Source organism: Podarcis vaucheri (genome assembly GCF_965113315.1).
Source record: "Podarcis vaucheri genome assembly, chromosome: 4".
Lineage (NCBI taxonomy): Eukaryota > Metazoa > Chordata > Lepidosauria > Squamata > Lacertidae > Podarcis > Podarcis vaucheri.
The window spans coordinates 69,139,664-69,153,425 of NC_138762.1; the positions used below are offsets into that span (position 1 = coordinate 69,139,664).

General features: G+C 43.3%; 1 long non-coding RNA gene across 1 annotated transcript in view; it reads left to right on the top strand.

Moving 5' to 3' along the window:
- LOC309531444 overlaps positions 1-13,762 on the top strand; it is a 60,091-nt gene that overhangs the window by 18,513 nt on the left and 27,816 nt on the right. The window contains exon 6 of the long non-coding RNA XR_014219312.1: positions 13,629-13,748. This is a non-coding gene — a long non-coding RNA (uncharacterized lncRNA). The remainder of the gene's footprint in view (positions 1-13,628; positions 13,749-13,762) is intronic.

A 13,762-nucleotide genomic window follows, 5' to 3' on the forward strand; every position in this document is an offset into this window, starting at 1 on the left:
ATGACAATATATTTGCCCAAGCATGCCTTCCTGTGTGATCTGTAGCTGCTACCTTTGTGAAGGGCAACATTTCATCCTATTGTATTCTGCCTGGTCTGGAGGAGTAGAAAGGTTTGGCCTGGCAGACTCCCTTTTGTTGGCAGAATGAGCCTTTGTATAACTAAAGAAATGTCCTAGTACAGGTGATACGCTGCCAATAGAAGTTAAACAGCTGCAGGTCCTTATGGAACGATATGTGCCTTCCTTACCCACAGGCTGGAGGTGATGCCATCAAAGTGTCTGAGTGAGAAAGAGAACGAAACAACCCTGTCTTGGAACTGGGGCTGAAAGAGACTTGCTCTCTGTAAGAACCCAGTGTTTTGGCCAGAGCCGGCCTGTTCATAAAGCGGGGTGTAGCACTCACCTCAGGCGGTGGAACTCCAAAGGGCCCAGCAACAAAAATTTGAGCGTCGCCTAGGCTCTCACTGAGTTTAGCGATAGCCGAGGCACAGCAGCAGCATAGTTGGTGGTGGGCATTGGCATGGCAGAAGTGTGGCAATAAAAGTAAATGTATATCCAATCCCTTTAGGTTTTGCCCGCATGTTTGCCTTGTTTTGCTTTAAAGTCCTCCAAGAGATCAAACTTGCCAAAATATTGAATTGCTTTATGATCTACTCAGGGAACATAAAATGACACAATGTACATTCTGGGATATGATCCAGAAATTCTTGGCTACTGTCCTCCATAATTAATATACATTTAAGCTCCATAAACTTCAGGGGGACTTATGGAAGATGCAGTTGTGCACTATCCGATTAAGATAATTTTGTCATGGCTATCTTCAGTCATCCCAGCACAGGGCTCGCACTCTGGGCCTTGTTTTCGTGACTGGGCAGGAAGAAGATGATCTGAAAGTGGGGGATACTGACACTCCTGTCAAAGCCCTGGATGACATATGGAACATCTGGCTGGCTCAGGCCATTGACACGATCACCCCTGAGCACCCTCTCCTACTTCTTGTAGCCCAAAAAATCTAGAGGGCACCAGGTTGGCAAAGGCTGATGTAGCTAAATCCCATTGCACTTGAATCGTAAATCTATGCATGTAGGAGAAGTTTCCATAACTCAGAGTTCAGCATTGTGAATTCTTTAAGAGGATGAGTGTATCAAAAGGAAAGGTTAGGAAGGCCACCGTGCTTTCTGGAAATGTAAATTTCCTTGAAATTGTCAAGGCAGAAAATTGCTTCGTAGAAAAACAGAAGGGGCTGGATGTTGTACATGGAAATCAATCTGTTCCAAAGCACATAAAACATTTTTATTTAATGTTGCTGTTGGTTTTCTGTTTTCTTTTTTTTAAATGTATCAATAGCATCATTATTCTTTATGAAGTGTCCATTCTGCATTTGTCACTATTGCAACAAATAGCCTCGGTCTTAAGGTGCTTTATTGAAAGAACAGGCAGCAATTAGGTCTAGACACTCTTCCCCCACCCCACTCATTTTCCAGCCCAGATAATGTACACTAAAATGCCATCCAATCATGCATAAACTCAACCATCATGCAAGCATAAAGATATTGTTATGAAGCTGGAAAAAAAAAACATTTAAAAGTTGTTTTGCCTCTGAGAACAGGCATAAACAATAACTATTAAGACAGAAAGGAGGAGTAACCCAAAAGATACACTGCAAAAGGTTCGTGATGTGCTCTGAAACTGGGGATGAGAGGGGGACAGTCTATCATAAACTGAATGCCTCTTGTAGTACAGATCTTATTGGGCCAGGGCACGGGGTTTGGAAACTATATGTCAGTTGGCCTGTGATCTGTGTAAGCTGCAGAGATGTACCTTAGAAAAGTAATAAAAAATGAGCACATCTGTGTCTTCTGGTATGGGCACCTCTTGTCTTGAGGCAACATCAGAAATGGTCTTTGGGACACTGTGTAAAGCAGCTGGATAGCCAGGGTAGTCCAGGAGATAGAAGTCCTGGAAAACTGGTGTTCGGAGTCTATTTCAAACATGGAGTCATTACTGTGGCTTTTGTCAAGCCACCCATGCCAATCAGTATTAATGATTACAAGTGCAAGGAGACACTGTGGGGAAGGTGGGTCGGTCCAACTCTGGCACAGTTGCTGTTCTGATCGCCCTCTACCCATTCTGAAGTGGAGAGGTTATTGTATCCATAGAGGCTCCATGCACATTTTGGAACCCTGTAAGCCATGTTGACTACTATGCACATGAGTCACCCCTTAAATCAACCGGGTAATGTCTTATGAGAGTCCTTTGCTTGATTTACAAAACTTCAAGCGCACCTCCCTCGCTTTGCTTAATCTTTGTGTCTTTGCTTTCTTAGAAGAACGCTCTGAAACCAGACTTTGATACCTTTCTTACTCTAAAAGTCTCTTTCTAAATCAGAGAAATAATGTTGATGATTTATCTGCAGTGCCAAAAATCTTCATAGTTGGCACAAGAAGAGCAATAATGTATATCTCTGCCCCACTCTCTCTGACAGCTTCCCATTTTCAGTATCTCATGAGAAAAAATTGATGTGGAAGTCACACTGACATGAAGAGATATGTCATTTGTGACATCATTCTCCCCCTGTGCTTTGCACATGACAGGTGTTTGGCATTCTTATTTTAAATCTGTCCATTCTTCAGTGAAGAGCAAACACCTTAATTCCGTTATTTTCCTGTTACAGGGTGTTAGATTTACAGGCCTTCAGTTGATAACACTAATGAGTTTACTTCAGGAGAAGTAGATTGGGTTGGGGTGGAGGGAACTTGGAGAGTTTCTCGTACTAATGAGGTTCAGTTTGTTGACAGAATGGTTGGCACCTAATTACTACCTCCATCAGAAAACGATTTTAAAGCATAATATTTACTTTTACCTCTAGCTGTGGTGAATTTCTGCTTTAATCATCATTCTGCATTTAATGTCAGTACCTCTTGTGATGGGAAAATGCCAGTGCAAAATGATGCTTGAAATAGTGAGGCTCTTGGTACTGAGGGGAACTGGCACTGTTGTAATACAGCAGCCATCTTGAAACGACAGAGCAGGGCTTCAGTTAATCACAAAATTACAAACTGGGAAAACATGAGTTCTTCTACTTCTGCCAAGGGATTCTTTAAGGCCTCTCAAACTTCCATTTTTGCAGCTGTAAGTGAGGATTAAACTGAATGGTTTCATTGTGGGGTGGTAAGGCTTAAGCCTGTAAAATCTGGAACATACAGCGAGAATTTCCATTGCTAATGACACAAGGAATGTAGATAAAAATAGGTTTTCAGGTGAACGTTTTAAGATTGCAGTTCCATATTCATTACTTGCTGAGGGTAGTAGATCTCACTGACTTTAGTGGGATTTATTTCAGAGTAAACACACCTAGGATTGTGCTTTAAATGTTTTTGGCAGGTCATGCTCGCTCATTCGTTTCTATAATACAAATTCGTCGTTTATAGTGATCTTAAACAAATGTGTGTAATTTCATCTGTCACTTGCTGGAGGGTGTACACTGTAATTTCTTCATTATGAAAGCAAACATTTACCTTTGAGAGGTAAACCCAAGTATTACTGAGTGACTTTGCTGCCTCTTAAAATATTATCAATGATTTATATGTCTTATTGATGATCATACAGCATGGTAGTATCATCCAATCAATTTACAATGTGGTGCATTTCATTCCTTTTTTCCATTCATCATCTCATCTAGCTTTTTGGTCAATATCCCTGCAAATGGAGCCCATCTACCCTCCTTTTCATTCCCTCAGTGCTCAGTGAATGGGTGGATTTCTGTGAAGCAACCTCATCTAGCTGAAGCATGCTATAGCCCAGCGGCTACTGGTCAGGTGTGTATTTCAGTGTTGGGGTCTGGCATAGAATATTTTGAATAAGAATAAGAATATCTTTATTGTCATTGCCCCCTTCGGGGACAACGAAATTACTTGACTGCTCCATAAAAACACTAATTAAACAATACAGCAAGGGAGATTAGATGACTTTCAAAGTCCGGGCTTCCCATTCAGGGCCAAGATCGCTCTGGAGAAGAAGCTGTTCTTAAGACGGCTCGTTCTTGTCTTCATCGTCCTGTATCTCCGTCCCGACGGCAAGAGCTCGAAGAGACAGTGACCAGGATGCGATGGATCTTTTACTATGTCCAGTGCCTTCCTATGGCACCTTGTGGCATAAATCTGCTCTAAGATGGAGAGTGGGCAGCCAACAATGCTCTCTGCTGCCTTAACAACCCTGCACAACCCCACCCTGTCCTGGGCAGTACAGCTTCCGTACCACACACATAAGCCCGGACAAGGTTGCAGTACAAGGTTCTCGTAAAGCAGGAGTGGGGGCCATTTAGCTCACCACTCAGCCTTGGCCAGAATAGCTAAAGAGCAGGGAGACAAAATTCAACAACATGTGAATGGTCCCATGTTCCCAATCCGTGTCAATGTAAAAGATATGGCAAGCCTTATGCTGTATGGATCAGAGTGAATAATTAGATGGAGAAAGGCATTTTGGCGACAAGTGGTGGGAAGACTTTGAAAAAAAGGCGTGGAATTCTTTCTGGCTTGTCTGATGGAATCATCTCCCCCCCCCTTCCTTCCATGAGGGGGTCTTACAACCCTTCAGGAGAGGCACAGGGTGCACATGGAGAGAAGAGGGTGGGGAAAGCCCCACTGAACGAGTGGGAGCCATTGTGCTAGTTTCTGCTAGCAGGGCTGGGTGGCTGAATCTGGCTCAAGGACTATCTTGGGGACGTGGACATCTTTTTAATGAGGTGGGTTTTTTTAAATTCTGGGATTTCTTTGTAGTCATGCAGGTGCACACTTGCCCTCACGTTTCTGTATATAAAGGGTTCCAGAAATTATTGAGTCCATGAGAGGCATGTCTGAGAATAGAAGGCCTTGGTGGGAGATGGCAGCATTGAGGGCTCAAGTAAGAGCACGGCTTCTGGCTGCCTGATAATAGTTCACTTCCTCCTGCTGCTCTAAAAGCAATTCCTGGAAAAGATACCCAGACTAGACATCTTTGCCGAAGTGATGTGGCTCGTGTCACTGGGTGCTATGTTCTTAACCCCACATGCCTGCCCACCTTCCCTATCAGTGGAAGAAAAAGCCATACATTATGGCAGACAAGGTCACTGTAAATGGAATTCATTGTAACTTGTCTGCTCCTGAGTTAGGTCCCAGACTTAGAGAACAATGTCTCCCATTTTTCTTCCTGCAGTTCACTGTTATGTTAAGGATCTTATCTGAGTAGAACAAACAGCAACTGATCACTATCAGGCCTGTGGCAGAAGAACTTACTGGAAAATAATTATACGTACATAGCTGACAACCATAGAATATATTAAAATGAATATTATTGGGATTTTCTTAATTCAGACCACAAACCAATTTTAGTCGGTCTCCAGAGGCCCTGCCATTTTTCTTTTTTAATTGTTCACAATTTCACTCGTCATGAGGGAAGTTATTTTCAAAAATGGGGAGAAAAGTACATGAATGTTAGTTACATATTGTTTAAGAGGGGTATAGAGCATCATGTCTACAAATCTTATGCCAGAAACGGCAAACTTTATTCCAAAAGTCTTGGTGTATAGAACCGCATTCCACAACCTGCAACAACAAATGCAAAGTCTACCTTTGCATAGTAAATCTGGTTTCTGCATACACCATCAAGACAAGCAGTGAACATGATCAGAATTCAAGGCTCATTCCAGCCAGACAAAAGCATTCAAGAAGGGCATAAAGTGGGGCCGGTGAGAGTTTTTGACTTGCAGAGAGTCCCAAGAGTTAGACCTAGAGACCTGGGGGCCACTCTGAGCCTCAAGTTCCCCATCCCGGTCTAGATGCAAAACTTTGTTGCAGAGCACAACAAGGCTGTGAGTGTCACAGGATTTGCCATCAGCAGTACATTGAATAAGCGAGTGTGTCGCAGGATCTGAATTTGTTCCAATCCAATTATAATATTTGGACTTGGTTATTGGTTACTATTCATTTGTCAAATGGGAATTCATTGCAGTTGGAGCTAACAGCATGCAAATGTATTCCATAAGGTGCCCACTTGCTTGAAATCAAAAACCTTCTGTTGGCATAGCTTGCTGAAGCATTCAGCAGCTGGGTACAGTCACCTAACCATTCCCTCCAGCAGCTGTGTTTGCTAACTGGCTCTGCCCTCATTTAAACTAGCTGTCATGGCAGTCAACTGATGTTACTCCAGGGGATCAGAGGGAAGTGAAAATAATTCAGAGTCAACAACTAGCAACTCAACAACAACATCAACAAGAAAATAGCAGGCAAAACAAAGCAACTAAAATTTCAAAAGGAAGGAAAAGCATCCATATCTATCATCTATCTATCTATCTATCTATCTATCTATCTATCTATCTATCTATCTATCTATCTATCATCTATCTATCTATCTATCTATCTATCATCTATCTATCTATCTATCATCTATCTATATCTATCATCTCTCTCTCTCTCTCTCTCTCTCTCTCTCTCTCTCTCTCTCTCTATCTATCTATCTATCTCCAGCTGGCAAGGTAAGACACGCATTTATTACAAACTTCTAGAAGAGGTCAACATCTCCCTACTGAAATCCGACCAAGTTGATGTATAATTTTTTTTAAAGGAAAGTTTTAAATAAGTCAACCAAACCACCAAGTAGGGTGAGCAAAACAAACAGGAAGCTCCATCTTTCAAATCTGGCTCTAAAATTACATTTGCTGTAGTGGATAGCATAAATGTATTATTGCTGCAAAGGGGATCCAGAATAGCATGGCAATGATTCCTGTCAGCAAATTTGTGTAACTGTTGTGAACAAGCTCCCCCCGCTTTGTCTAAAGTTTCTGCTGTGTTCAGACTTTCTTTGGCCCACAATGCGTCAAAAACGGGCTGTGCTGGTGTGCAAGGGGGGGGGACTCCTCATTTGATATGCCACAGCACAGTCTATGTCTGTGGAAGTTTGTTTCAACCACTTCCCTTCCACTTTGGAATGCCTGCCTAGTTCACTTCAAGCGTAGTGAAGCCTTGCTCCTGATGATGTGTCCACTAACTGGGCTCTGTCTCCATGTGTTGGAAGAAGGTCTGAGTGGACAATCAGTTGTACTGCTGGAGGCTCTTCCATGTGACTGGGTAAACCTTTATCCTTTTGTCATGTGGAGTCCATGTAGCAGAGCCAGGGCCAGATTTAGGTTTGATGAGGCCCTAAGCTACTGAAGGTAATGGGGCCCTTTATTATGTCCAGCAGTCCTTTGTCAACAACAAATTGTCACTGTTTTTTTTGTGTGTGTTGAATTTATGGACCTAATAGGTATCTAAAGCCATTTGACATAACAAAATATGTATTTTATCACAGTAATTGTGTAGTATATTAATAGTGAAATTTTTTGGGGGGGCGCCCCCGAGAGAGTGGGGCCCTAAGCTATAGCTTGTTTAGCTGATACGTAAATCCAGCACTGAGCAGAGCCTATGAAGGCAGCTTCTGTTTGCACCCTTTCTTCTCTCTTTGTGAGGACTACTGTGCCACCCAGGCACAGAGAGCCATTTCCCATGTCTGCCATATTCACAGTGGAAGGAGAGGGAGTCGGAGCAGGTTGTGCAATTACCTTGGGTGCCTTGTGTGCTTTGAAGGAGCTGGCCTGGGGAAAAAAGCAACAGCTAAGGGAGCCTTAGGGTACATGACACCTAGAGAACCAATTCTGTTGTTCTCGAGTCTGGGAACTTCATTTTCAAAGAGTTCTCAAAGCCTCCACTAAGGAACATTTCCAAGGAAATCACCGTTGATTTGATTTATTATATTCCTATGTCATGACAACTAAAACTAATAGAAAAAATGTATCATTTGTCAATATTGCCCTGTAAGCCAGCTGCGTGACCTGAAGTCCAATAGATACTTCAAATGCAGGGCCGGAATGAGATATGTACACAGACATGTTTATCTCAGATTTACAGCTGTTGGGACTGATGTGTACACTTGAGATGGTGAGGTGCTGTAGCAGTAATGGGAAATATGCAGCAACAGATGAACAGGCTGCGCACCTCTGCCTGTTGTTCATTTGGCCATTTCTTCTCTGCCGCTTCATGCGCTTAGACCCCCGCTGTCCCTCCTCAGCATCAGTACAGAACACTAGTCCTCCCAGCATTAATTAGCTTAATGTTTGGCATTCAGATAGCTGAGGGTTAATCCTCTGTCTCCTTTCATTTTTCAACAAGTGAGCCTTTTGGCCATCTGTGCTGGAGGATTCGCTGACAGGACCTTAATCTAAGCCGAGAGAGATTGATTTCAGGCTCTCTTTTCCTGTTTTATGGCCACCTTTTGTTCATTACCACATTTCTATCAAGCAAATGAACAGCCAAGCGAGGCCATGTGTTTTGCTGACATTTTCACGAGAGGATTCGGTATTGCCAGCCGTACAATAGTTGAAGATCTCAAAGGTTAATGTACCCTCAGGATTGTGTAGTCTGGTTCTCCCCCTCCTGAAACCTAAATGCATAATCACCTCCTTAATCAATGCCTTTAACCTTTCTGAATTTCATCTGAGATGTAATGTTATAATGAATCCAAGATTCAAAGGGTGAAATGAGTGGGAAATGGTGGCAAAGCGTCTTCTCTGAAGTGGAGGTGGTGGGGGGGGGGGAGGAATGAAATGGCTTTTGGAAAAAATATATGTAACAGGCTGCTGTTATCTTGGCAGTTCTGCCACATCATGGGCTGCAATGATATAATGCCCCCTGAGCAAAGAGGTAGGCTGCTTGGGTTGTTGACGCAGATGCCATAAGACAGGCCTATCGAGACAACCGCAGCATACCAGTGCTGTACCGGGTGGTTTGCCAGTGCTTGAAAATCCTTTTATTTTGCAACCTTAACCGGGCAGCAAAAAGAGGTTGATAGAATTCTCTGTTGGATTGCCATACGTGGCTGGGCTCATCAAGCTTGATGAGTTACAGGTTGTGCACTAAAGCAGCAAATAAGATGTAGAGTTCATCTGATACAGGATGTGTATGGCAATGTGCCATGTTTCTCTGTGTGCAAACCCACATGCGACATACTCACATGGTTGCATTGCCCTGTGTTCAGCTGTCACAGACCAAGGTGAAGAGCTACACCCTCGATTAAGAGGGAAGTTTCACAGTTTGGGAGACATGCAGGAGAAGACTCTCTTACCAGACCATCACCCCTCGCTCCTCTGAGGGAGATGGCACCCTAAGATGGCCTATCTATCTTGTAGATTGCAATGTCCTGGCTAACGGATAAGAGAAGAGAGGCTTTTTCATGCACATGAAAATAGACTTCACCTCTCTTCGTTTACTATCATTTTAGAAAGATGGAAGGCTCTAGTTTCACACTCTGCCTTGCTTAGGATACAATCCAACCCCCTGATCCACCACGGGATACTGGTGCAACGTTTATTGTGATGCCCACCAATCTTTTTGCCAGCAGGACTCCATGGAAAGCTCTAAAGCAGGGCATTCTGGCGGTGGGGATGGGCTGATCTGACCTGGGGTCTGCTGGATTGCAAGCCAGTCCCAACAAAAATGACAAATGTTGTTCATCTTTATTGATGTGAATGCTCCATTGTGAGATTGCATTGTGGGGAGGGGGTATTTGCTTCTGTAAGGGCCATTGAGTTTACTACGTGGTTAATTGTAGCTTCCTCATGTATAGAATCATGACTCTCTCTCCACTTCGAACATGACAGTGTACACCACAATGGCACATGCTGTGCATTCTTAATGCACAGCCACTTGGCTCACTTCTTTCAGCAATTTGCTGCCAAGGCTCTGCAGAGTGATGGGAAAACTCTCCTCCCCTTCCCTGCAGAATTAATCAGGCAAAAGAACCCAGTATCTTATATAAGGAAAAGGGGGCACTTCATGAGGATCGTGTTTCTAATGGTTTGAACTTCAATCATTTTATTATCCCCTGAGGGTAAATTTGCCTCCTGGAATTCATTTTCAGTATTACCCATTATTTCTTTCCAGGGATTTAAATAAATGTATTTCATCAATTTTTATATCTTGAAAATACATAAATTATAATGAGATTCAGGAAAGCCATATGCACATTTTCCTCTTGAGGACAGCGTGTATTACAGAATCCTGCTGCTTGTCAATTTCAGTCACATTGATTATTCAACTATTCTGCATTTTCTTATTTCCTGCAATGCGCTGGCCATTTAGATGCAGATCAAATAGCTTCCGTTTGATCAATACAGTATGGCTTCCTAAGAGAAAGTCATCTCCTTTGTTGTTGTAGTTGTTCACTCAGGTATGTCTTTCATAACAGACACCCCTTCCCTACCTTAATAATATGAAATTCACTATTCTCTTTAGCCACCTGTGCCAATCATGTATCCTGTAACTAAAAAGCACCACCACTCCTTCCACCTCTGCTTACTCAGTGGAAAGAACCAGCATCTGCAAGTTCAGTTGGTAACAACACAAGTATGTCCAAGTTCATCATTCTGCAAACACAAAGTCTGTTGATGATTTTTGAAAAGAACTTACTACATTTCTTAATCATTTCTGATCTATTAAACAGTTGTCTTTTCCTGCCATTCTGGGCCCCTCTTGTGGTGATGATGGTGAAGACAAAGAACAGCGAGAGCCGCCGCCACCTGTTCACTGCCTTGTTGAGAGCCAGTGTGGTGTAGTGGTTAAGAGCGGTAGACTCGTAATCTGGGGAACCGGGTTCGCGTTTCCGCTCCTCCACATGCAGCTGCTGGGTGACCTTGGGCTAGTCACACTTCTCTGAAGTCTCTCAGCCCCACTCACCTCACAGAGTGTTTGTTGTGGGGGAGGAAGGGAAAGGAGAATGTTAGCTGCTTTGAGACTTCTTCGGGTAGTGATAAAGCGGGATATCAAATCCAAACTCTTCTTGGTATGTTTCCGCTCTTCCTCAAGGCCCAATGGCATGGTAGTCAGAAGTGGTTTGCAAGGTGGGGCAGAGCTGCTCGGCTAGGTTCAGACTGGTGGGTTTCTGTAGCTTACAGGGAAGCGGAACGGTAAGATTGTGAGGAGGTCAGCATGGTGCAAACAGGGCATGAGGAGCACTGGATTGGCTCCACCAGTGTTTTTGCACCATGCTGAGCTCACTACCTGTTTGCCCCTCCCTCTCACAGTAAGTAACTGTGATTCAGTTGGCAGGAGACTGGTGAAGTGGATATGCCCTCCTTAGTGAGCCACTTCTGATGGCAGTGATACTGTTACTCCACCTCAGCACATCCATCCCTCTTCCTGTAGAGCAAGCTACTGCAGCAATCTCTGTTATGTTATATGTTTTATTCCTAATTGCCAAGAGTTAACTGTTAGCTCACCACCTGCAGAGCTGGATTGAGACCTTTAGAAGCTGTAAGCACTAAAAACATGGGGCCTCCCTAAATGTAATTCAAAATAAAAACATTACTAAGTCATAGTATGAAATGTTACCTTTTTTTAATGACGCAAAGCTTACATGTATTCTGAAATGCACATCCATATATATCATGTGCAACATGCACTAAAGGTAAAGGTAAAGGGACCCCTGACCATTAGGTCCAGTTCTGACCGACTCTGGGGTTGTGGTGCTCATCTCGCTTTATTGGCTGAGGGAGCCAGCGTACAGCTTCCGGGTCCTGTGGCCAGCATGACTAAGCCGCTTCTGGCAAAATCAGAGCAGCGCATGGAAACACAGTTTACCTTCCCACCGGAGCGGTACCTATTTATCTACTTGCACTTTGACGTGCTTTCCAACTGCTAGGTGGGCAGGAGCAGGGACCAAGCAACGGGAACTCACCCCGTCACGGGGATTTGAACCGCCGACCTTCTGATCGGCAAGTCCTAGGCTCTGTGGTTTAACCCACAGCGCAACCCGCATCCCTATGCAACATGCGCTAGATGCCCACTAATTTAGATGGGGATAAGTAATAAACAGAGAACAGAAAAATGTAGTGTGTAAGCAAGTTTAGTAAGCAAGTCCAACAAATTTCTGACTTCTCCCTTGATATCTACTTTGATGCTTTTTAAAAAAAATAATCAAATGTCAAATTCTTTCCAAAATCTCTCTCTCTCTGTCTCTCCGCCCTAAGCCCATGCATAGTGTGCCTATTGGATAATGAAGCAGTAACCAGCCTGATATCATTTAGACTATGTGGGCAAGGAAACGCAGTAGGTATTGAATCTGTGATAAATGTAAGTGCTTGTAATGAGATGGAGCCATTCTGTTTTAAGGGGATTGTGTTTATTTAATACAAGCCACATCAGTTAAGTTCAATTGCATCAACAGCTCTTACCTCAGTGAAGAAAAGAATTAAACGAACCTTTTTGGGCAGAAACCAGGCAGAGATGAACTCCTTCGATTTCAAAGGGAGGGGGGAGAGAGATTTAAGTAGGTACTTAACTTTTCCACTGAAATCGATGGGGTGTTAAAGTGCTTCACTTGGCTGGGTTACATTGATCATGCTCCGCACCACCAAATGTGTCTGACGCTTTTGCTTTGGTTTTGTCCCCTGCCCAAACCTGTTTCTTTAAGATACTCATTGAGTGAATGGAGGAGAACCTAAGTGCCACTGATAACAAATATTAATATAACAGTTGCAAGTTCTTGAGAGCCTTATCAAATATTTCAGAATCTTTAAAACTTCAAGCACTCTCACTTCACGGTACCTTTTTAAAAAAAGGACGTTTCAGTATAAAAACCCATCCACTTAACATGTTCCCCTAATTCTCTTCTGCTACCCACCAAATAAATATTTCACAGAAAATCTTGCACATCAAACCTATGCAGTTACTCTGATTTATTTAAAGTGCAAGAGGTCTTTAACTAGCAGAGGGGGAAAGAGATTCCCTGCACTGAAGCAGAAGACAGCGTATTCATTCAGCACTCATAAAAATTAGCCCCACCTTATCCAGAGCAGAGTATAGGATAAAACAAAAGCAGGAATTTCCATACGACACTTCCTACATTTGCTGCATATTTATCTGTTACTCCTTCACACTTCACACTTCACACAAACACCTGTTATGTAACCAGAATTCTTAAAAAGTGGCGAGGAAAGGGTTTTACTTTTTGACAAATGTACCGTATTTTGTGGAATAAAATGAGGGTAGCAATTTCTTCCTGAGGGGCTTGGGAGTACAGAGCTAGCATACCCTCCAGCATTTATCCAATGAAACAACTCCTTTATTTACACCCTACCCATATGACTAGGTTATCCCAGCTACTCTGGCTTCCAACATGTATAAAAACATAATAATACATCAAACATTAAAATGAGTGGGGATTTGAACTCTGGTCTCCCAGGCCCTAGTCTGCCACTCTAACCATTACACCACACTGACTTTTCCGTGTCATCTCATCCCTGACCATTAGCCATGCTGACCCAGGACTGGTGAGTGCATGGTGCTGTACAAAATGGCAGGTGGCATGGCCAGGCTGGGGATAGGGGTACACATTTGTTGGTTCGGCTCAGGTGCCAAGGTTTCTTGGGCTGGCCTGGGGGAACAGGGGTCCCTTAAAAACTCTCAGTACTCTTCACAAACTCCCGGGATTCTTGGGGGGAAGCCATGATGGTTTAAAGTAGTACCATAGTGCTTTAAATATACCGTGTGGATGTGTTAGAGCTTTAAGAGGGACTGTTAGTTTTTGAGAGGTTTCTCTTTTTCTTTCGTTTGGTGCAGGCCTTAGAGCTGAGGCACTGTGTCACATGGTTCCTCAAAAGCTTGTGTTTGTGCAAAGGTACCAGAGTCTCCTGAGTATTCCCTGAAGATCAGAACCAAGGGGTGGACTACAAACGATAGGTAAGCTCGTTCTT